General features: G+C 41.1%; 1 pseudogene; it reads left to right on the top strand.

The window, feature by feature from the left end:
- Nucleotides 1-12,979: 12,979 nt before the first annotated feature.
- LOC115872369 overlaps nt 12,980-25,945 on the top strand; it is a 34,820-nt pseudogene continuing 21,854 nt past the window's right edge.

Raw genomic sequence — 25,945 nt, 5'->3', positions numbered from 1 at the left:
ATCCAGGGCAGATGATCCCTTCAGGACCAGTGGTATGAGTGGCGATACTAGGAGGGTAGAGGGGAGGGTGGGTTGGAAAGAGGGAACCAATTACATATAACCTCCTTGGGGGGCGGACAACAGAAACGTGGGTGAAGGGAGACGTCGGACAGTGCAAGATATGACAAAATAATAATTTATAGATTATCAAGGGTTCATGAGGGAGGGGGAAAATGAGGAGCTGATGCCAGGGGCTTAGGTGGAGAGCAAATGTTTTGAGAATGATGAGGGCAATGAATGTGCAAATGTGCTTTACACAATTGATGTATGGATGGATTGTGATAAGAGTTGTATGAGCCCCTAATAAATGATTAAAAATACATATGTATAAAAGAAAATGAGCTGATATGAAAAGCTGTAATAGAAAACAAATGTTTTGAGAGTGATAATGGCAACAAATATACAAATGTGCTTAACACAATGGATGGATGGATGGATTGTGATAAAAGCTGTATGAGCCCCCAATAAAATGATTAAAAAAGAAAAAGAATTATGTGTAGTTTTGTTGAATGATCTTTTTCAGAATGCTTACTGCGAGTTATTTTTCAAAGTAGAGCCACTTGCAGAGCAGTTGTAGCTGTGCTAGTATTTCTGCTGTTAAAGTCCAGAAATGCTTGAAACTCAAGATGTTTAAAATGCCACGGTAGCTTAGTAGAGTCCACAGTAACGTCAGTATTCTGACCCAACTATTTATTCAATTAAGAGTCAACGAATCAATCTTCCTGTACAGTTTAGTCGGCAGTTAGCCTTGGACAGTGTTTTGAACTGTTTGATGTAGGGTTGCTATGAATAGGGCCCAACATAACAGCCCCTCACAACACAGCATCATCCAACTCTTACTTTCCTTGACAAGTGTTAATTTTTAGCTTTCCTTAAAAGTGGAAAATTGTTATTTCTATAAACTTTATATATGATTTATAAACAATGATCTCTAAAGTAATGAATAATAGATTCCTCTAAACAGAACTGTCACAAACTTAGAAATAATTTTTAAGACTATATGACAGATATTGAAGAGTTTTCCCCTAAACTTAGCAAATACTTTTGACTTTAGAAAAATTGATACACGTAGATAGTTATCAGTTTCTTAAAGCTTATATTTTCTGCAACCAGGAGCGCTAAAGTTCTATATATAAAAATACCACATACATCAATAAAGAAAGTAGTTAACTTACATAGAAGAGTAAGACAAAGGCCTATTACTAGCTAACAGACTCATCCCATCCCTTTCTTTATTCTCATCAGTATTCAAAAGTGTATGCTAGCACTTGAGTTACACTAGCTAGAGGAGCTCTTGTATATACTTATGCTACTAATTATGGGGAAAGACTAATATTCTTTGTTAAATTGAATTCACAGCTCAGTGTTAAAATCCCGTGGGGACAGAAACGGAAATAAACTATCCTTAAACATTTTGAGAAAACAGACGAATGAAGAACTGGTCAAGTACAGTACTGTTGAAGTCTTTTCTTTCTAAAAATCAACTGTGTGGTTAACTGTAATGTTAGCATTTGACACCAAACCTGCTGGCTACCTCTACCTACTGATCTCCGCTAGACTGAACTCAACTGAGAAATGGTGTCTTTTCATATTTGAATTTTCAGTGCTTAGGAAACATAGAAAGCACTTAGCAATTTTTTCGTGTTGTTTCACTTCTTATTTTTCATTGTGAAGGAAATAGACACACCAAAACATTTAAGAGCACAACTTCCACATTTACATCACTGCTATTGGCTATTCTTCACGTTATGCCGTCATTATCACGCTCATCCAAAATTGTCCACCACCATTAACAATCTCCGTGCCCCCCAAACAAAAACTCCTTTTGCCCCTCCCTCTCACCTCTGGTGTCCATTACTAATCTTTGGTTTCTTTATTTTTGCTGGTTTCCTGTGAGTGAGCGCACTATATTTGTCCTTTTCTGACTGCTTACTAAATCCAGCATTACGTTTTCAAAGTTCATCCTTGTATCGGTGTGCATCGCGCCTTCATTTCTCCTTCATGGCTGCATAGTATGCCCTTGTAAGTAGCTGCCACATTGCTGTTCGTCATTCATCTGTTGACAGACATTCAGTTGTACATTTTTAGCTATTGTGAAAAGTTCCGCAGTTAACATTGTGTACAGGTTTCTGGTTGCTTGCCTCCCTTCTTTGGGCTACATACCTAGGACTGGGGTTGCATGGAAGTTTTATGTTCAACTTGATGAGGAATCAATCGCCAGACTGGTTTCCACAGTGACTATACCATTTTACATTCCCTCCAGTAATGAATGAGGGTTGGAGTTTTCCATAACCACCCAAACGCTCGCTTTCTGTGTTCTCCATCATTGCCATTGGGGTGCGGTGGGGATGTGTAGTTGTTTGTAGTTGTGATTTGCATCTCTAGTAAGTTATGCACTGGACTTCCATCTACCAGCCGCTCCACAGAAGAACGAGGAGGCGGCCTCAGAACCCTATGGAGTACTGTAGTTCGACTGTCCTACAGGCCACTGTGAGCCAGAATGATCTTGATGGGAGTGGGCTTTAATGGGCTAATGCTGTTAAATATCTTTTCATGCATATGTTGGTCACTTGAATATCCTCTTTGGTAAACAGCCTTTTCAAATCCTTTGCCTGTTTTTTTTTTACCAGTAAATTCTTACTGAGTAAACTTAACTGACTAGCAAATAGTTAGAAAAAGGTGAATTATTCTCACTGATATTTTGAAATGGGTGAAAGAAGACTCTCGAATCACTTTTTCTATAGTCTCAATTTCATATCTTTGAATAAGTATGGCCTGTTTTTATCTGTATGCTTGGTCTGTGTGTGTTGTAAATATTGGTGTGTGATACCACCTTTTCATACCCACCTTATCATTCATCCCCATAGCCTTGGTCAGAAAGACTTGAGGGTCAGTCATAACTTCTCCACAGTTTTATTGAAAAAGTGGCTTTATTTGCATACTTTAGATGTCCATTGAACATTTTTTTGGATGTCCATTGAACTTTTCCCCAGTAGAGATAAAGGATTCCTTTGTACTAGATTTATAATTTTATACTTTTAATAGAGAGTGAAAGGTAAGCAGAGAGTTATTTTAAGGGGACTAGGAATAAATAACCCAAGGGAGGAGATGCAGTAGTCCTACCTGAGCTCTGCTATAGGAGACATGGGATCTAGTCCTGTGCTCCTTGGACTTAGAGGATGAGACTAAATTTCCTTACTTCTCCGTGTCCCTGTTTCCCCATCTGTAAAATGAGGGGGCTCAGTGACCTTTAAGATTTCTGGCAGCTCTGATTTTCTGGTCTGAATGACTTAAATGACCGAGCACTTGAATTGCCTACATTTAAGTTTTGTGCCTGTTGTGCTTTGCTGTCTTGTGCGTGTGCTCTCTCCTTATGATGCAAACATGAGTCTGCTCAGTGCCTCGTGGCTTAGAGTCATGTGATGATTGCCTAACCTCGTTGTAGGCAACTTCCTTAGATCATCACATTATTTACAAGGAAGACAAACTAGTCTCTTCAGGGCAAAAGAGCTTATTCTGCAGCACTATTAATATTGGCTTAATCAGTTGCTGTATTTTTTCATCCAGATTAAATTTTACTTTTCACATGATTTTCCCTCTGTCTTGCTTATGCCTAAAGAAACCAAGGTTCTTCGGAACAATGCAAAAAATGACTATCCATGCTTCAGTTATATTCCAAGCTTCTAATGTAATTCCTGTTATTTTGCTCTGGGATTCTTAATATGGACCCACATCTTCTCTAGCCTGAACACTAGATCCCCACGCCTTCCATCAGCATTTTAAAGACTTTGAGGAATGGACTCCTAAGTAAAACAAAAGGACACTAAACTTTACACAATGTATTTATTCAAGTTTCTCACATTGAAAAATGTATATATACATATATATAATGTTTTTGGTGAAAGTTTACACAGCAAATTCGTTTCCCATTTAACAATTACAACACAAATTGTTCCTGACCCTGCTCACATTTTTTTTCATAATGTGTTTTTTAATTCTCATTAATTCCTTTCTGGGTATTTCCAATAACCTGGTTTCCCTACCCTATTAACCTTTCATCTGTGCTTTAGAGCAGTTGTCGATCATATGGACTCCTATAGAAGATGTTTGAAAGGTGTGCAGTACTCATGGGTAATCTACTTGATTGTATGAACCAATCTTTTATTTAGCTTTAGATGTATAGAGATAGAGGATGATAGCTTCAAGGAATCCTCTAGTCTCAAACCAGTCTAGTACGACCTTTTTAAGAAGTTGAGTTCAGTTCCACATTTTCCTCCCTTCCTATCAGGATCTATCTATTATGATCCTGTTCAGCACAGCTCCAGATGATGAGACCAACTATATACAAGGAGTTACCTCCCAAAAAACCCAGCATCCCCCTACCAGTTATGTATTTAAATTTGTGTGTTTAAATTTTTTACAAAACAACTTTATCACTTTCAAAGTACTCTCCATTACACTTAATACATCTGTCAAATCTGCAATTCCATTCTGGGAAACATTTTCAAACTCATCTGTTTGGATGGCTGATAGCACTTCCCTCATTTTTTTCTTCACCGCTTCTCCGTCCTCAAATCACTTTCATGTCCTTCTTCATTCGTGGAAACAAAAAGAAGTCACAGGGAGTGAAGTTAAGTGAGTAAGGTGAATGGGACAAGAGAGGCATGCTGTTTTTTTGGGGTCCAAAACTGGCGCACTGAAATGGCTGTGTGAACCGGTGCATTGTCGTGGTGGCAAAACCAGTCCTCCATCTGCCATAAATCAGGCCTTTTTTGTCGCATACTGTTACACAATCTTTTTAGAACCTCTAAATAGGAAGCTTGATTAACAGTCTGACCTGGTGGAACAAACTCCAAATGCACTATCCCCCTCACATCAAAAAAACAAATGAGCATGGTCTTGATCTTTGATTTCACTTGACGAGCCTTTTTGGGGCCAGGTGACAATGGCATCTTCCACTGATTGATGTTTGCAGTCAAGGTTGTAAGAATAGCACCATGTCTCATCACCAATTTTGACCTTGGGGAAAAATTCTGGGTCACTTTGGAGCTGTTTTTTCAAAACACAGCATGTTTCCACTCAACACTTTTTCCTGGTCAGCCAAAACCCAAGGCACAAACTTTGCAACAACCCTTCTTATTCCCAAATCTTTTGTTAAAATTCACTGAACTGAGCTCCAAGATAGTCCAGATAACGTCCCCATCTCTTCAATGGAACTGTCATTAGTTTTCGGGCACACGTGCATGAATTTTGTTGACATTTTTGTCCATTCAGGAAGTTGAACATCTAGAACGAGGTTTGTCATCAATCGACATTTTACCTTTTTTTGAAATGAGAAAACCACTAATACACTTGAGTTTTTCCCACAGTGCTGGCCTTGTACGTTGTGTTCAACATCACAACAGTTTCTGTGGCATTTTTCCTGAGCAAGAAACAACATTTCCCAGCCTCACACTGTTCTCTTAAATGGGCCATCCACAAAAAAGAGGTTGGATTGAAACTGCTCTTACGAAAAATTCACTGACCAGCGAGAACCTTCCCAAGTGATGTCACAGAGTGCACTAACTGAGTGAGTTGCTGGATGCTTGCCTAGCAGCGGGAAAATGCCTACTATGAAAACTCCACCCAGCAGAGCTTTTTCCATTTTGGGGTGGGGACCCCCTCCTATAATTTAAATTATATGCTCCTACTAGTGTGGACTTTCTTTCCTAAATCAAAATTACAAACATGGGGTGGTTTTTTAAAGCAGTTTATATAATCTGATAACCATCTTCTAACACTATCATATGCTTTACTTTAATTTTTAATATGAACAATAAGTAAAAGCCAAAATTATCGTAGAAGCAGGAAAAGATTAAGGAAATACCCAAAAGAAGTCAAATACTTGGTTTGGGTACAGCCTCTAACTCTTGAATAAAGTCTTCTATTAGAACTGTCCACTGAAAGGTGTCATGATATGTGACCTTCTACATCTATTCCCTTGGATAATAGAATTTTCCAGAATCACAATAGAATTTTTTGTTACTCTTCTGTTAAAGAAAGGAAACAACATTCTATTGAAAGCTTAATATACCATAAAGCAGGTGCTAATAATGATACATAATTCATTTATCTTAAAAAGAACTGTAGCAGAGAAGTTTCTTGTATGTGTGATGACATGAAAATATTTTCATGTTGCTCTAGTTTTAAAAAAGGTAAGGCATATGTCAGCACATGTAATATGATCCCTTTAATGTGTGGAAGGGGAAATAGTAAGTTCTTATTATACATATGCCCAGAACAATTTTGGAAAGCTACATGAAAAAATATTAACAGTGTCATTGCAGCACTATTAATAACAGCTAAAGGTGGAAACAACATAAATGCCCATCACCAGATGAATGGATAAACAAAATGAGGTACATATGTACACACAATGGAATACCACTCGGTAGAAGTGAAGTCTTAATATATAGTCTACACTATGGATTGAGCTGGAAGACTTTATGTCTGAATGTGTGAATGAAATAAAACAATTAAAAAAGCACAAATGTTCTATGACTTCACTTGTTATAAAAAGACATGAAAAGGCAAATGGATAGAGACCAGAGTTAATTAGTGGTTAACAAGTACAGGAGGGAGGTAGAAATTGGGAGTGGAGCAGGTAAGACGAAGGATTTCTTATGGAGTACTGAGTTTCAGTTGATGATAATGGAAAAACTACATTGATTAAGGGTATAATTGCAGAACAGATTGTCAAAAGTTGTACAACTGTAAAAAATTGAGTTGCAAAAGTTGCGTGATAACAGTTGACCTCTGAACAACATGTGCGTTAAGGGCACCAACCCCATGCATTCAAAAACTCCACATTGAACTTGACTCTGAAAACGTAACTACTAGTAAGGTGACTGTTGTCTGGAAGCTTTGTGTGTTATTTTATAAGGTGCTCTTACAGTGAAGTACGCTGGAAACAATGCTAAGGAAATCATGAGGAATAAAATATGCATATACAGTACTGTACTGTATTTATCAAGGCCATAAGTTTACATCCTCTATTTGTAAACCATCTTCATGTTGAGTAGGCTGAGAAAGAGGGGGGATAAGTCTTGCAGTCTCAGAGATGGCAGAGATAGAAGCAATAGAAAGGGAGTTAGGAGAGGAAGGCATGCTTGATATAATGTTACAGAAATACTTTGTAATCTCTAATAATTTGCTTTTTCATATCTCCAAAAATAGTTCTACATGGCACCCGTTCATCCTGATGGCGTTAGTTTCTGTGCCTGTGTCATAAAAGGGTCTGTGTTGTAAAAGAAGTCAAAAGCAGTCCTATATAATCAACTCTGCATTCAGATGGTCAATTTGTTTTCTGACATTGTTTCTCTTATGTTTTCTTCCTCGTCGTCTGGCACTGGAACCTCTTTGTCTTGAAACTTGCTCATTTCTATAGCTGTATGGGCCATTTTCTTGATATAAATTTCTAGATGGATAGATAGTGTCACTGATTTTGCATCTCTAGAGAATCCAGCCCTTGACATGTGTCATGTCATCCTTGTGCACAACAGAACAAAACACTGCCTGGTTCGTCACCATTCTCACAATCATTCTTGTGCTTGAGCCCATTGTTGAAGCCACCATGCCCATCCATTTCATTGAGAGTCTTCCTCATTTTCTATTTACCTAGTATGATACCCTTCTTCAAAGACTGGTCTCTGCTGGCAAGAGACAAGTCCCACCATATTCACTTCCAAGTACTTTGGAATCCCCAAAAGCAGTCACCCTATCTTTTGAGCTGACTTCCCCGCTGTGAATTTAGCTAGCCCAGCAGACTGTCACAGAGGCCACTGTTTTGATTGGAGTTTTTAATGCACTCTAATGAGAGTGAGGCAGAAGGATCATAGAGAGAGGTTCTCTGCAGCCGTCCACTGATCACAGAACAAACACATATGTAAATTAGAGCTGTTGTAGCGATACTTTTTGACTCACCATTGTACATCAGATAAATGGAAATGGGATGAAACGAAGACTTGTTTGTGTACTATGATGAAATTATAGTGGTTCCGTTTTTGTGGCACAATACGAGTTTCATTTCTTCTTTGGTATATAATAATGTGTCTTGCATTTTAATAAGAAAATATACTAAAACATAAACACTCTGAAACTGTATATGGTACTTACATACTTAAGAGGACCTGGCAGACATACATTGTGTTCTCATGTACACACACACACATTAAAGAACACATGGGCACCTCTGTCTTGGATCTTTCTTGTGCTCAGCAATAACATGGTACAGCCTCTTACTCTAAGCTTTTGTTCTACTAAGCCATTGCAGATCCCAAGAAAACACTTTGTCATACTTCTTACTATGCACGTTATGAGTTACTCCACCGCCGAACAAAGAGGGGGGTAGGAAAAGCACTTAGGTAACGGGGGAGAGTACAGCATAGGGAAGGATGGGGTCTTGGTCTAGGTCCTCACACTGACTGCCATCAAGCCCATTCGGACTCTGACTGTGACCCTCGAGGACAGGGGAGAACTGCCCCTGTGGGTTTCAGAGGCTGTAAATTTGTACAGGAGCAGAAAGCCTCATCTTTCTCCCAAGGAGTGACTGGTAGCTTCTAACTGATGACCCCGACACATTACCCATGGAACCAGCAGTGTTCCCCTTAGGTTAAAGGAAGGACAGATTGTATTTGAAAAGATGTCCTTGGTTACCTGTGAATGCAACAGGTGCTTACCTAGTAATGCTATGAATGGATTTTCTTGCTTCTCCTGTGCGCCAGCTCATGGTTGCACAGGTCCCCATCATGCAGAGGGGATCAGCATGATATTCTGTCTCAGCAGTGGCACATGGCATCTAAGGAACATGCTATATTAATTCTTGTTTCTCCTCAATGTGTATATGGGATTGAGATGTGCATGCATCAAGAATGATACTTCATATTAGCAATAAGATACATAATGAATGCTTAAATATGAATCATTGTATTGTTAAAATTTAACATTAGAGTAAAATTTCAACCTTAATTTCATATTAAAATTTGATCTTTATTATAACTTCAACTTTACCTTTTAATTTACATTATTTTGAGTATTTAAAAATAAAATATATCTAGATTATGTACTCTTTTGGTTACATTATTTTAAACCCTTCTTACCATTATTGTCATAGGGCTTAGATCTGGTGAAAATCATGATTATAACAACATACCTAATAATTTCATTGACATAAAGCAAAGTAAGTTGTCATTTTAAGATTACATATATTCTTTTCTGTCACTGTTTATCCTTTCTTTGAAAAACAAGAACTCCATAGACAATCTATAATTCTTAACTGAAAGAATTATACATTGTTTTTGTTAGGTGCCATTGATTTCTATTGATAGCTACTGCATGACAGAGTAGAACTTTTCCACAGGGTGTTGCTGGCTTTTTTAATAGTTTCATTGATTTAAAATTCTCATATCATACAATTCCATATTTAAGTTGTTTTTACATTAGATCTTAGCCCAAAGGCCAAGAGGTGATTAGTTAAATTACTTTAAAAAAGAGTTGTGTATACATCATCACAATCAGCTCTAGGGTGCCTTCCTGCATTCAATTATTTGCTCCCCAATTCCCTTCACCCTCCCCCTATGCCCGATAAACTATTGCATCAGTTATGGTCTGTATGCATCCACCTCCTTCTGTGTTTCATACACTTGGAAACACAACAGAAATAATTTAAAAAATAAATAAAATAGGAAAAAGAAGACTGCCAGCAATATTAAAATAAGCCAGAGAGAAAGTTTCTGTAGTGGAACAAGCCAGAAATAATTAAACCTAGAGCAAATACAGGTTGGGTCAAGAGGGAGGTCAACTGACCAGGTATCATATTATAATGTAATTCTATCTACCATAATCAGGTTTACAATAATCTCTGATAGCAAAACTGTATGTGGCTCTTGACTGTGGCCATGTTGGCTCCCACTGTCCCTCATGCAAACCAAACTCACTGCCATTGATTCCATACTGACTTATAGCACCTCCCTGTGGGTTTCCGAGACTCTAACTTTCTTAAAAAACCATTTTATTGGGGGCTATTAAAGCTCTTATAACAATCTATACTTCTATCTATTGTGTCAAGCACATTTGTACATATGTTGGCAACCATCATTTTCAAAACATTTTCTTTTTACTTGAGAACTTACTATCAGCTCATTTTCCCCCACCCCACCCTCCCTCCCTCATGAACCCTTGATAATTTATAAATTTTGTTTTTATGTCTTACACTGACCACTGTCTCCCTTCACCCATTTTTCTGCTGTCTGTTCCCCTGGGAGGGGGTTATATGTAGATCATTGGGATTGGTTCCCCTTTAGTCCCTCCACCTTTCCTTTCCTCTCCTGGTATTGCTACTCTCCTTATTGGTCCTGAGTGGTTTATCTGTCCTGGATTCCCTGTGTTTCCAGCTCTTATCTGTATCAGTGTACATGCTCTGGTCTAGCCAGACTTGTAAGGTCGAATTGGGATCATGATAGTGGTGGGGAGGAAGCATTAAAGAGCTACAGGAAAGTTGTATGTCTCATTGGTGCTATACTGCACCCTGACGGACTCATCTCTTCCTTGTGACCCTTCTGTAAGGGGATGTCCAGTTGTCTACAGATGGTCTTTGTGTCTCCACTCCGTGCTGCCCCTCATTCACATTAATAGGATTTTTTTTGTTCTGGATCTTTGATGCCTGATACCTGATCCCATTGACACCTCATGATCACACAGGCTGGTGTGCTTCTTCCATGTGGGTATTGTTGCTTCTCATCTAGATGGCCACTTGTTTATCTTCAAGCCTTTAAGACCCGAGGCACTGTATCTTTTGATAGCCGGGCACCATCAGCTTTCTTCACTTTTACAGGAATAGAAAGTCCAGTCTGTCTCCCTCAGAGCTGCTGGTGATTTCAAACTGCCGACCATGTGGATTGCAGTGGGATGTTTAACCACTACACCACCGGGACTCCAGTGCAATTTGTAGCCTTCTATAAATTGGGTGTTCTCTTCTTTTAAATTTTGTATGTCAGTGGCTTCTTTGTTTGTTAGCTTGTTGGTGTTGCTGCCGTCGTCACCATATTCCTATGTGCCACTTTGGTGCTGTCAAAGCCATCCGCAATTTTATGCACATATTATTATCTCTGCAGGTCCACATAGATAAGATGGGCTGAACAAACAATGTGAGAAGAAAATAACGGGACCAACGGTCCCAGTGGGACATGAGAGTGCAGGAGGTAGGGGAAGGGAGGAGGTGTTGGCCAACCCAGGGACAAGGGAACAACGAGTGGGTCAAAACCAGTGGCAGGGAGGGGATGGGAAGACTGGTAGGGAGTGACCAAGGGCAAGGTAACTGAGAGGAATTAATGAAACCAGAATGAAGGCTGAACATGGTAGTGGGACAGGAGGAAAGCGTAAGGAAATAGAGGAAAGGAGTAGGAGGCAAAGGGCATACATAGAGGCCTAAATATAGACATATACATATGTAAATATATTTATGATTATGGGGGAAATAGACCTAAGTGCATATATTTATAGGTTCAGTAGTAGGGTAGCAGGTGGACATTGGGCCTCCTCTCATGCACTCCCTTAATACAAGAGCACCTTGCTCAGCTAAGCGGTCATTCCATGATACCCACTTTCCCGACATAATCGCTGAAGACAAACGTGTGCATAAGCAAACGTGAAGAAAGCTGATGGTACTTGGCTATCAAAAGATATAGCGTCTGGGGTCTTAAAGGTTTGAAGGCAAACAAGCGACCATCTAGCTCGGAAGCAACAAAGTCCACAGAGAAGAAGCACGCAAGGCTGTGTGATCACGAGGTGATGAAGGGATCAGGTAGCAGACACCAAAGAACAAAACCATCATTGTGTGATCACCTTCCCTACATAAACGCTGAAGGCGAATGTGTGCATAAGTTAAGTGTGGTGAAGAAGGCTGATGGTGCCCGGCTATCGAGACCTATAGTGTCTGGGGACTTAAAGGCTTGAAAGTAAACAAGCAGCCATCTAGCCCAGAAGCAACAAAGCCCACATGGAAGCAGCACACCAACATGTGCGATCATGAAGGACCGAGGGGACCAGGTTTCAAGCACCAAAGGTGTGTGTGTGGGGGGATCATATCATCGTGAATGAAGGGAGCACGTGATGGGGACCCAATGCCCATCTGTAGACAACTGGACATCACTTGCAGAGGGGTAGTGGGGAGGAGATGAGTCACTCAGGAGTCAGTGTAACAATAATGAAACTCACAACCTTCCTCTAGTTCTTAAACGCTTCCTCCCCCCAACTATCATGATCCCAATTCTACCTTGCAAACCTGGTGAGACCAGAGGATGCACACCGGTACAGATGGGAACTGGAAACACAGGGAATCCAGGACAGATGAACCCCTCAGGACCAGCGGTGAGAGTGGCGATACTGGGAGGGAAGGGGGCTGTAGAAAGGGGGAATCGATCACAAGGATCTACACATAACCTCCTCCCTGAGGGATAGGCAACAGAAAAGTGGGTGAAGGGAGATGCCGGGCAGTGTAAGATAAGATAAAATAATAATTTATAAATTATCAAGGGATTATGAGGGAGGGGGGAGAAGGGGAAGGGGGAGGGGAAAAAGGAAAATGAGCTGATTCCAGGAACCCAAGCGGAAAGTGAGTTTTGAGAATGATGAGGGCAACGAATGTATAAGTGTACTTTACACAATTGATGTATGTGTGGATTGTGATAAGTGTTGTATGAGCCCCAACAAAATGATTTATTTTTAAAAATTGGGTGTTCACAATTTAAGCTCTGGTACTTTCCACTTCATCATATTTGGATTTTGTTATTGTCATCTTTAGATCACACAGGCTGGTGTGCCTCTTCCATATGGACTTCATTGATGCCTCACTTAGATGTCTGCTTGTTTGAATACCAGCCTTTAAGACCCCAGACACTACTCTAATTGATAGCCAGGCACCATCTGCTTTCTTCACCACACTTTGCTGTAGCACCCGTATCTTCCGTGATCTCTTTGTGAAGGTGAGTATAAAGCAGTGCCATGATATAGGAACTAACTGTTCGTGGATTGGGGCTAGAATTAGGTGGGAGCCCAGAATCCATCTGTCTGTCTACAGGTTATGAATGACTCTGGTTTACTTTAACTGTCTTATTATAACTTTATGACAAAGAAAAAACTTTATCAATCGGCCTTCTAGGTATAAGGTGATTCCATTGATGGCATCAATAATTTGTCCAGTGGCATAGAACTTAAGGTACTGTTGAGAAAAAGAGGTTTTGCGAGTGTAGTCCAGCTAAGAACTGCAATCCATGAGTTGCTTTGTACAGATTGACTTCTTAAATGATTGAGCTCTATCTACATTGAGCATGGGGGAATTGGTATGAGGGGAAATTTTCCTCTCATATTCCTTATAGGAGCAGCTCCTTGTGATTCAGATCAATAGATGTCATATTAGTGCAAGGAGAGCATTGAGATAATAAACATGGTGGTTCAGGGTCCCCTTTCTTTGGATGCCTGCTAAGCAAGGGATCCCTACCAAGATCCACAGGGGGTTTTAGGCTGTATGCATTACAAGAGCAGATAGCCAGATCTTTCTTGACGGAGATGCTGGTTGTATTCGAACCACTCACCTTTTGATTAGCAGCCAAGCCTTAACCATGATGCCACTGGGGCACTTACATCAGAAACTTCACCTTGAAGCCTAACCTACCAGACTGCAAAGGAAACCTCTGTCAGATACATATCTACATATCAAAGGAATATTGCATAACCAGTGATTAAAAGGGATGGGAGGCAGAGAAAGCAACTTCACTTGGTAAATCAAGATGGTTGGTGTATGGAACTGATGAACACAGGGCTGGCACCACGAATGGACTGTAGCCACATCACCAAAAGAATGAAATATGGTAGGAATGAAGGCTCCTGGTAATCCAAGCAGAAAACCAAAAACAGGAAATGAAAATCAAATGACAAAAGACATAGGGAAATTAAGAATTCTTTATATTAGGGAACTAGAGGAATACAAAAGGATTTATGGCCTTATTAGGTGTTGAGGGGAAGTACATACTTACTAGCTTGGTCAATACACACACAGCCTCACAGTCAGTACTGCCCCATGGGAGCAGGTGGGCCGTTGTCTCCCGAGACCTCCCAAACAAGCATTTGTTGCTCAGAAAGATTCATGTTGCAGGACCCCCGTTTCCCAAACTGGAAACTGAAGACCAGACGAGTGCCTTTCAGAAAATTAGACATTTGAGAAACCATTGGTAAGAAAACCAGTAGTCAACAACTACTATAAAACCAAGATGGAAGGGGCAGGGAGCTGAGATAAATGGAAATAGAACAAGAGGGAAATAATGAGAATGCGCACATGTTGAGTAGAATGTAACCAGTGTCACGGACCACATTGTGAAGACATTGTTGAACAGAAATGTAACTGCAATGCAAACCTTCACGGACAACACAATAAAATACTATTTTTTAAATTAGACAATGTTCATAAGCACATAGCACAATGCCTGATACATAGAAAATGCTCAGTAAATGGTAGCTGCTAATAATAAGATACACTCAAAGTTCTAATTTTGTGTGATAATTACTTATAAAAATCATAGTATGATTATTATATGACTTTCAAATACACAAGTCACTAACCTTCCATCAATATAAGGCTGTGTTTCTAATAATATATTTTTATCAGCACCCTTGATGATAGATGGATCAGTGTAAAATTTTACCATCACACGTTTTTCACAAAGGAAACAGGCGCTTCTGCAATTTTATTCTCAACATCATACATCGGCTCAGTGACTTGGCCAAATGCAATACCTGCATGCCAGAGTCCAGTACACTAGTGAAGAAGCCCTACTCGGATAAAGGTGACCAATGAATTGTTTTACATTCTTATTTATTAGCTAGATTATGAAGACTAATTTACGCTATGACTTAGATGGATTTAATGATAAAAATCTGCATTTGCCTTTCTGTATTCAGTATTTCTTATAAGGAACACCTGAGACACCATTTTTATTTGCAAACCAAGGACAGCAAACACTGAAGGGATAGAGTCAGTCTTAAAATGTGTTCGTGGTATTACGAAACAGGTGGTTCCCACATGATGGCCTCTCTAGAAAACCCTCTTCTCAGTCCCATACTTTCTGTTAGGTGCAGTCCAGTTTGTCCCACTACCAGCAATCCTGTTTTAAGAGAACAAGATGCTGTTCGCGCAGAGAAACCCGCCTTTGCCCTTTTCCAGATTCTCATCATGACACATGTCATTATATGCCATGAAATGAAAGAAACCCATATCACACGATTGCACTGCCCTTTGGGGGGAGTTGCAATCACACCAATCCAGTGTTCTTTCATAGCAGGACAGGAAGTTGCCAAGTTTTTGTCGTTAAGTGCCATGCTGTTTAACAAAGCACTGCTTTGACCAGTATACTGGGCCTGGTCTGGGACCACAATAAGCCCCCAGTACAACAAACCAAAAAATAGTGCCATCGTCAACTCTAAATCAAGACGCGTGGAGAATGACCACCCTGAGTCACCCAAACCCATTTGTTAGATACTTTATTTTTGGATGCCTTTAGTGGGGGTTGACAGTATGTGTCATTTGCTGATTTTTCTCTCCAAATAAGAGTATGAGGAAAGGAACTGAGTCACGTGGTTCTGCTGAACTCACCATGGAAGCCCAGCTAGAGTAGATGATGTGACTGCACAGCTCTGGGAAAGCCGTAGCCTACTAGTTGAGATAATGTGTCTCTCTGGACTCTATGCCTTGCCAAAAAGATCTTGGCTCACAATCTATTACATAAGAAAATACTCCCAAGTGTGCCTATTATCATTCCAAGATCTCTGTTGCCATTCAGGGTGACAGAGCACAGTGTATGAGAATGTTCGTGTGGAATATTTCCTAACTTCGTGTTAAGTTAATTTTATGAATGTATGTATTTTATTGTAAATCTAAGTGTAAATATTTCAACTCAGCACATGTGTTATTTTCCTCTTATCATAAAAAACTCCTGGTTTTCAGGAGTATGTGTAATCTAGTGTTTTCTCCATCATCTGGCCCTCCTACCATGCCAACCTCATGTACTTTGTTCTCTTTCTGTGTACCACTCCGCTGCCTTCTCTTGGTTCTTGCAAAACTCCAAGCTCATCCTCACCGTCCGGCCTTCGCATTTACTATTTCCTTTGCCTGAAATGTTCCTTCTCATCTCCCTCCTTAATGCCTCCCCTTGATTTTTACATAACTGACTTGTCACTTAGATTTGTATTCAAATATCATCCTCAAAGAAGCTTTTCCTGACCAACTTAGCTTAAGGAGCTCATCCTCAATATTTATTCCCTAACACATCACTTTGTTTTGTTTTATTGTCTTTATGGCTATATTTCATTCACTTCTTTTTTTAATCATTTTTCATTCACTTCTTAAATACTTCTTTCACTTACTTCTTAACTGGTTCTTTGTTTACTCCCTCTAGAATGAAAGCTTTGTGAAAACAGAAACTTCAAAAGTTTTATTTATTCTCATAACCCAGCATGAGAATTGTGCCTGACACATAGCAATCAGTAATTCTCTGTTGAATTAATAAAACAATCACTATCAGTTTTATATTTTGTCAACTTTATCGCAGAGTTCATGTCTTAATGATACAAAGAGACTAATGGATGTTCACCAATTCTTGTGATAATTTGTTTTATAAAGATAGTCAAGCCAAATGACTCATAATTGTAGTTAATCTATATAGTGGATCATATCACTAAATAATTACTAAATCTCCATTTAGTTTATTAGTTCAGTCTGAGAGAGCACTCAGATGAGGGCTCAAACATATTTTTAATATAAAAGGGAATGTTAGACATAATGATTTATGATCAATATTTCTTAAACAAAGTACAAGTATTTATTTTAAACAAACAGCTATTAAGATATTAGTAGTAGAAAAACCACTAAAGACAAGAAACTTATTCTTTCCATTTAAAAAATATTGATCTGGATGTTCTAACAAATGCAATACAATAAGAAAAATAAATTATATGACATTTAAGACAAAATTATCTTTACAGATAATATGATTATCTACTAGTAAAATACAAGGATAATTTTTTGGTGAAGGATTACTAATGGAATTTGATCAATTATAGAGTTACCAAAATAAACTTATAAAAATCAGATTTTTAAAAATTAGGACAGCAGTAGTTACTTAGGAAGTATAGAGGGGGCAAAAATAAAGAATGTTATGAATGCTACTATGTCAGCTATAGTTCTCTCTTAGTGCTCAAACATAGCATTAATCTAAAACTGTAGCACACTCCCAGTTTAATATGCTTCCAAAGAAAGAATATAATTTATTGCTTTATTCATTTTGATACATCCCCTATTTCTAGTTGTGTACTAAGAACTGTAGAGAAAATGAAAGGAAAACAAAACATCCTTGCTCTTGAAGTGTTTACAGTTTTTTTTTATTGAGTCAGAATTGACTTGATGGCAAGGAATGAGTGAAGTTTAATAAAATATATTATTGAAATTACTTTCATCTGCTTTTTCCCACCATCACTAATTCCAGTCACTTAAAAGAAAATAGTAAGAATTGGTGTCTCATTGTGATTTTGATTTGCTTTTATAGTTATTTTTTAAATAAATAGTATACACATGGGAAACTACTAGGAAGTCCTTTCCTATTCTCCATTTTTAATGAAGAGTCCTCTACGAAAACTATATGAGTGATGGGTGGACTTACCACAAATACGATCAGGACTCAGTCCTTGACATTTATACAAGCAATTAGAGAGGAGAAGGCACGCCTTTTATTATCGCAAAGCAAGTACCTAAACATTTATAGAGTTGAAGGCTTTCAGTGAACAGAGGTGGACCAAAAAGCAATTCAAATGAAGGAGCTAAGTTTGCGTGTGAAAGTATGAGGCATGTTTGTGAGTTCTGGTTAATCCAGTTTGGTTAGAGGACAGATACGTGAAAGGGTTTTAAGAGGTAAGACCAAGAGGAAAAATTAAAGACACAACCCAGGTTGGGATCTTGAATTCTTAATTGCATAATTCATATTGTATTTGCTGTCAGAGAGTCTTCAAACATTTCAAAACAAAGAACCAACAGGCTTCAAGCTGTGTTACAGAAATATTGGTCTAAAGGGGACATAGTGGCACGGAGAGACAGAGGGTAGAGATCTATTAAGAAGCTTTAGAGAGACAGGAGGTAGGGACTTCAGTCAAGTTGGGATAGACTTGAAAGACATGACAAAGCTTAGGTTGAAGGACTTTGGCACTTAGAACAGTCAAAGGAATGAACAATTGTACACCCTCCCCTTATGAGAAGGACTCAGAGTAGCATATAGCTTTCTTTCCCAGCACTGTTCACAGTTAAAATGATTTTTTACTTATTTCTAAAATTGTTTGATGAATGTCTTTTTCTCCTTTTAGACTCTACGTTGATCATGAATAAATCCATCTCTCTCTCTCCCCCTTACTTAAGTTTACATGTGGTTAATATATACCTTGTCAACTCACTGAACATGGGATTGAGAAAGATACAGGAGTGAAAGATGATTCTTTTTTGAACCATATTTTAAAGCTTGTATCATATTCCACAAAGGTTAACAGGAATGTTAAGAGAAAGAATTGATTCACGCGAGAAGGTGATTCACTCTGTTTTACACTGCTGCATTTGAAAGATTAGGAGGAGGATTCAGATGGAATCATGAAACTCTGGAAATAAGTTGGATTTGAGATAAAAACGGGAGAGCTAACTGCATAGACAGGTTAATTAAAGCTGGACGTGTACTTGAGATCACCCGGAAGGAAGCAAAGAAAAGGCAGAGAAAGGGGGTTGAGGACAATTCTCCGACAAATGCATCCCTGCATTTTAAGTGAGGCACAAGTGGAGCCTATGAGGGAGCTGAAGAGACCATGACTTAGTCAGATGAGAGGCAAACTATCCCACTCACTCCAAAGACCAGAGAATACGAGTTTCAAGAAATGTATTAGGAAGATCCATGAGGATAGAATTCAAGAAAAGCTATTATATCTGCTGTGAGCGTGGGCAAATCCAGAGCTTGCATATGTGGGGAATAAAATTGGGTTTCAGTGGACGTGGGGGGAGATGAAGAGAGTAGCTACAGAGAATTGTCTCTAGAAAGTATGACTTGTTTCTCTGTAGACATCCCACCTGAAAGTGAATAACTTGCCCCAAATAGTTAGACTGCATACCAGAAAGCCTATCCAATTTAGAATCTTATCTGTCATGTAACTCTATGGTATGTTCCATTTCCAACGACCAGTCAATGCAAAGTTGCTGATGGCTTCCCAGAGCAGCAGCAGGGGGCTGGATGCTGGGGAGGAAGGCAAACAAGCAGAAATGTAGGGTGGAAAGAGATAGCAGGTTGGGAGACATACCATAGGAAGCAACGAAGAATCATTCTAAGAACGCAGCCAGAAGTAATTGATGTAGTGGTTCGTGGACATCATTAAGCCCCTGCTCTGTTCTAAACACTGGGATCTGGTTAAGGGATGAATCTTGGAGTCATATGGTCTCTGTCCACATGGAGCTTTCAGTCCAATGGTGGGATCTAAGGGAGGAGATTTATCAGGGAACAGGACTAACAAAGGTGGAATAGTGAGGGCTGTACTAACAGGAGATGCCCTTTGTGTTAGTCCAGGTAGACTAGAGAAACAAATCCATAGACACTCATGTGTATAAGAGATAGTTTTATATAAAGGGTAATTGTACATTAAGAAAGCATTCCAACCCAGTACAGTCCCACGCCCTTAACTCCGATATTAGCCCATATGTCTGATACCAGTCAATAAAGTCCTGTTCAGACACATGCAATTACGCCAAATGCAGAATGATCACAGGCCAGTTGGTAGAAAGTCTTTGGACCCAGTAGCTTTGTAAGCATCTCAGCGCTGGCAGGGGTCTCCACATGGTTTCTCCAATTCCCAGGGCATGGGGTCTATCTGTATAGTCCCATGTGTCTTGTCAGTAGAGCGTCTCTCTGGGAGTCAGCGTTGTCAGTAGAAAGAGTCTGTCTCCCGCCTCCAAGGAGGAAAAACAGGAGTTCCCAGAATTCTCAGGAGAAGGTCATGCCTACACAGAGGCCTCATTGGTTATATCTTGATTGCCAGGTCAGACTCCACCCCTTCATTCATAATCCTCTCAAATTGACACCAGATTATGTAACTACCACACCCTTGTTTAGTTTCTTAGAGCTACTGCAACAGAAATATTACAAGTGTATGGCTTTACCAAACAGAAATGTATTTTCTCACATCTCAGGAGGCCAAAAACCCACATTTAAGATGCTAGCTCTCTAGGGGAAGGCTTTCTCTGTTTGCTCTGGAACAAGAGCCTTTTCTCAGTTTCTCTGGCACCAGTGTCCCTCAAAGATCTCCATGTGGCATCAATCTATCCCCCATTTGGGCTTGTTTGTTTTGAGGCTAACCAGCCTTGGTGATGTGGTGAATTAAAGACGCATTGGGCTGCCAACTACCACTTCAAGGGAGAAAGCGGAAGCTTTCTACTCCTGTAAATATTTACAGTCTTGAAAACCCACAAGGGGCAGTTCTACTGTGTCCTGTAAGGTAGCTTTAAACCAGAATCATCTCAACAGCAGTGAGTTTGTTTGCTTATTTGGTTGTTTTGGTCTCGTGGGTAATCTGCTCTCAAAAGTGATTCGGTTTACGATATATCCTTCCTTGATATGGCTTTAGTTAACAATGGTGTGGACTGGGTGTCTGACCTCCTGTAAGCAAGGAGTATCAAAACTCAATATTAGCCCAAGGCTGATCCTTATGAGGTGGATGTCAGACTTACCTTTACCCTCCACATTTCTATAGCAACTCTGATACCAACCATCTCTCCCACCATACTCTACTTCTCTGCTGGGTTCCACAATCTGTTGCCAAGACCACACAGAACTTATACATCAAACTTATAATTTTAGGATGTATTGGGGTAAGTCAACAGGTTGCAAATCAGCATCAGAAATGCTTAGGATACAGTTCTTTGGTCAGAGGCCACTCTTCTCAGCCATGTTCCTAAGCGTGCCTCGCTCTGGCTCTTGGCCTCTCAGTCGCTGCTCTGTTTGGGTAAGTGTGGCTCTGCCATTTAGGTGCCCACCCTGCTGTGAGCATTGGCCGAAAGCTCTAGCTTCATGTGACAGCAAACCTAGCTCCCCCATTTATGTGCCTTGAAGGAACTCACTCTGCCAGCAAGTCTCCTTCCAGAGGCACTCAGCTTTCTCACTCCCTGGACCAGGAAGCCCACCTGCTCTTAGTTCTGCTGCCTCTGCTGCTGCCACATCACTGCCACATCTCTACTGTGTCTCTGGTATCACAGCTCTCTGTCTTCTGGACCCAGAAGGTTCAGGGAGGAATCTCTAGAACCAAAGGATGCATTCCACTCCTGGTTCTACTTTCTTGATGGCAGTGAAATCCTGCATCTGTTCTAAGATGGTTCTTTTTAAACATAGCAGGATGGCAAAACTGACCAATCCCCATGTTAGAGTCCCATACACCCTATTTGCACAGTCCCACTTGATACAATGCCATGTACCATGTTTACAGTACTAGCAAGCTGGCCAATCTCACATTTGCATTGTCCTACCCAATCTTTTGGTAGGAATGTCAAAGACTAAGTTAGAAGAGCCATAACAAGTAATTCACTGTACCATACCTTATCCACACAGCAAAGGTACCGCTATTTCTAACCAGGATTTTATCCATGGCTGGAGGTGTTAGGAGTCCAGCCCATATTTTGAGGGAACACACTCCTTTCCTAACATGTCAGTCAATAACTCCAAGTTTGGCTTCAGTGAATCAGAACAGAGAAAAGGAAGCACCAGCCTGTGGAACAAACTTGAAGACCACACAAGCAAGGGGACCGCCTTCTGATGGCAGTCAGGGTCCCTCTTGCGCAGAAAACGCAGAGGGGCAGTTGGGCTTACGAGTGAAGGAGGTCAGAAACGCGGTCCTGGAAGCCATCTACCAGGCAGGTAGAGTCCTTTCTTTAAGGACCTTCATTGAAAAGTTTCAATTCTGCTTGTGGTTTTGCTTTGTTTTTCCAACTCTCTCTCTCTAAACTGCAAACGGGATGTGCTTGTGTCATTATCACCATTCGTTGGAGGGGGGGGGGAATCCCACCAAATTAAAAAATATATATGTGATTTCACCATCAGTGATGCTCACGCGAAGGCCAGCTCCAGACGAGGCCGTGCTTCCCTGGTCACCAATGTGGAAAAGGGCGACGGAAGGAGAAACTGACCCTCGTCACCAGCATCAGCCCACGCTCTCACCCACAGTCTGCAGACAGCGTCCCCGATGCCCTGTCATCTTGTGTCATCTTCGTCATGAGGCCAGCTACCGTGCGCCTCAAGGGCCCGCCTGATTCCAACATCCTCTCCTGCCATTTAGCCCACATCATCACAGCTGTGGGTTCTGAAGCAGCAATGACTTTTATCCTCGGTGATAACATTTGATATCAGACCCTTTTCCTAAGAGTGACTTGAGTTTTGTTGGGGTTAGACTAGGGACCCCTAAGATCTGCTCCAAGTTTTAAAGGCTTTGGAGACCGTGCGCTTGCCTCGTGGACTCTGCGAGGCAGGCGGGTGGGAGCAGCTAATGAGAGCGGGGAGGCACTCTCAGCTTACTTACACCAAGCCCAAGGGTACCACAGAGACGAACCCTCAGGAGCTCCAGGAGGGCATGCTCTAGAGCAGCGGGTCTCAACCTTCCTCATGCTGCAGCCCTTTCATACAGCTCCTCATGGGGTGGGGGCCCCCAACCATAACATGATTTTCGTGGCTACTTCATCACTGTCATTTTGCTACTATTATGAACCCGGCAACCCCCTGTGAAAGGGTCGTTCGACCCCCAAAGGGGTTGCGACCCACAGCTTGACAACCGCTGCTTTAGAATATTCCATCAATCAATGGCTAGTGTTTCCTTGGCAGAAAGCAGAGGGAAGCAGTGATCTGCTGCACCCGAGGCCGGAGGACTGCACATTTAGGCAGTCAGTTAGAGAACTGGTCGGAGCTCCTTTCCACCTCAGATGTTGCAAAAGGAAATGTGGCAGCCCAGAGGTGAAGCTCCAGAGAGTTTGATCCCTCCAGCTGCTCCACAGGAAAACGATGAGGCAGTCTGCCTCTAAAGATTCATGGCCCCAGAAACCCGGTGGGGCCATTCTGCTCTGTCCTATGGTGTCACTACGCGGTGGATTCTGCCAGAGGGCAAAGGGTTTTATGATATCCTAAAACTATTATCTTAAAGCTTAGCAGGGTTCTTGTATATTGTGCTCAATTAAAAATTTACCAATAAGTAGAAATTTCCAGGAATGTCCTGAGTGTCTGGAAACTGGAGTCATTTTGAGATATTCACTAGTGAGTCACAGAGGATCCTGTCATCCATGCAACCAAACCAAAGCCCACTGCCACCGGGTTGATGCTGACTCATAGCGCCTCCGGAAGGCAGTGTTAAGTCTGCTCCATCAGCTTTCCAAGGCAGTGAATCTCTATAGGAGCAGCCAGCCTCCTCTTTCTCCCTTAGAGCAGCTGGTGCAACTTTAGCTGCAGCCCAACACTTAAGTCACAGCGCCACCAAGGCTCCTTGTGACCATTTCATGGTACTGTTATTTCAGGGTATTTGGGGGTCTAGGAACACTCAACCATGCTTGTCATATAAATCCACTTTATGCCATTTCAGCTTCGAACGCTTTCACAGGAATGTTCTACTTTCAGAAAACAGGAAACCTTGGGCATTTCAGCTGGCAGCCTGGGGGCAAAGGCACTGGTTGCCTGTTTGTTTCTAACTTCAGTCTCACCTAACCATCTTTACCAAAGACGCAAGAACAAACGCACAGCTGTGTGGTGGTGATAACAATGGTGGGGGCATCATTGTTTTGGCAGTGGGGTTCATGGCTCAGGCATGCACGTTGCTGTGAATGATACCTTTGTTAAAATTGGCCAGGGTTCCCAAGTAGAGTCTAGATTCTCTTAGCAGAGACAGAAACCAGGAAGAACCCTCGCTTTCTTTTATAATGTGGCACTTCCTGATTACATTGATTTTTCTCTTCCTTCTCTGAGCATTGTACAAGAACCTACCTTGGCATCAGTCAACCAGTGTGTAGAGACCCAGAGCTCTCACCTACCGTGATCAGGTTTTTCACAGGCTCTCTAAGTCCTGCAGAGGAAGCAGGACCAGCGAGAAGGCCATGCCTGAGAGAGAAGGCTCGATGCTCATCCAGTTACCCTTGAGCCCCACCTGCTGCTCTTACCCCTCTCTATTCTCAGTACTAGTCTGTGTTGTTTCATTTCTCCCCAAAAATTGGTGCTTGGACTTTATTTTAATTTGGAATCTCCTGAACATAAATGCTAACGAGAGTAAGTCCTGCTTCTCGACCCAAGGAGGCCACAGGTAGTGAAATGTTCAGATGGAAGAGTGGCTATTCGAGTCCACCCAGAGGCACCTCAGAAGGGAAGCCTGGTGAGTCCTAAAACAGCCGCCATTGAAGCCCCTGGGACCACAGTTCCACACTGGCACACGTGAGTTACTGTAAGTTGGTGCTTTGAGGTTTGCTTTAGCCGATGGACCAAGCCCAGAGTCCTGGGCTTCACCTTGCCCCAGTGTGAGCTCCAAACAATATCCGAATCTCTCAGATCCTCCATTTCCACCAGTGTAAAAGTGGGACGAATGTCCCACCTCTCTCGGGTTGTGATGAGCATCCTGAGTAAAGGTACAATGTTCAAAATTGCCCACAGGGTACCACCAGAAGTTTGCCTCAAGAGCTTTCCCTGAGATGCTGAAAGCAGCCTTTGTCCTGGAAGATGTTCCAGATGCCGCAAGTGCAGAATGACACAACCCCATAGTCACAAAGAGCGGGGTAATGGGAAATGACTGCACTCTGCTGCTGCTTCTAGTAACCCTGTGATGCCATCACAGAAACAAAAAGCACGTGACTACTCGTAAGCCTGCTGCACCTGAAACAAATTGGATTCAACTCAGAGAATCAGGCTGTAACGCTAATCGCTCTGATCCAATAACGTGGCCCTGCAGGGCGGCATCATCAGCCCTGAGACGCAGGGGGGAGGAAGAGGGAGAAGGCAAGGGGAGGCAGCTGCCTGGCTCTGCAGAAACTCAAGCCAATGAAAAATTCATAAGATGCTTTATAGCCAATGTCTAATACCACTGGCTCACAAGCCGGTCTGAGCCAATCAATAGTATTCATCATCCTGGAAGGAACTAGTGATTGCATGTTGTTGAGAACCGGGAGGTTTTCCAAGCCAAGGCCAGTTTCTGGTTACTTGGTATGTGTCACCCTGAATAATATAGAACTTATTTTGAAAATGGAACCCAAGACCTTTTAGACATTATAGTGGGGGGAGGAGAGGCACTTTTAAACTTTAGGAGAAAAAAGTGGTTCTAATTCTTTAAGAACCCAATGATTGCATGCTGAATTGAAACAAATTTTTACAATTTTTGTATTTGGTTTCTTTTTACTTAGCTCCAGCTGTAGTATTTAGATTACGTGTCCTTCAAAACAAGTAAAAATGTATGAGAACTAGGTCATAAAGTAATAGTAATAGTCTTATTATTTATAGTCAACTCACTTATCATTACATATCAGTAAGTTCTCTGCTGGCTTGATTTGTAAACACTTTAAAGAATCTCAGAAGCATCAACGTGAGTCTAAAAGTTTGCTTGCAGCACAGGCAGTGGTTTAAGGGCACAGGCAGGTAGCACTGGCAGGATGAACCTGCCCAGGGTTGTATGCCCAGAAGGCTGCTGGAACTCCAGGGAAGTTACACCTCAGCCTGGTTTGATAGGAAAGCTACTGGAAGAAATGGTGTGTGTGTGTGTGTGTGTGTGTGTGTGTGTGTGTGTGTGTGTGTGTGTG

The sequence above is a fragment of the Echinops telfairi genome, unplaced genomic scaffold, assembly GCF_000313985.2.
Source record: "Echinops telfairi isolate 266 unplaced genomic scaffold, ASM31398v2 ScPeMD7_7424;HRSCAF=8462, whole genome shotgun sequence".
NCBI classification, from domain to species: Eukaryota; Metazoa; Chordata; class Mammalia; order Afrosoricida; family Tenrecidae; genus Echinops; species Echinops telfairi.
This window is presented reverse-complemented; position numbering and strand designations above follow the sequence as displayed.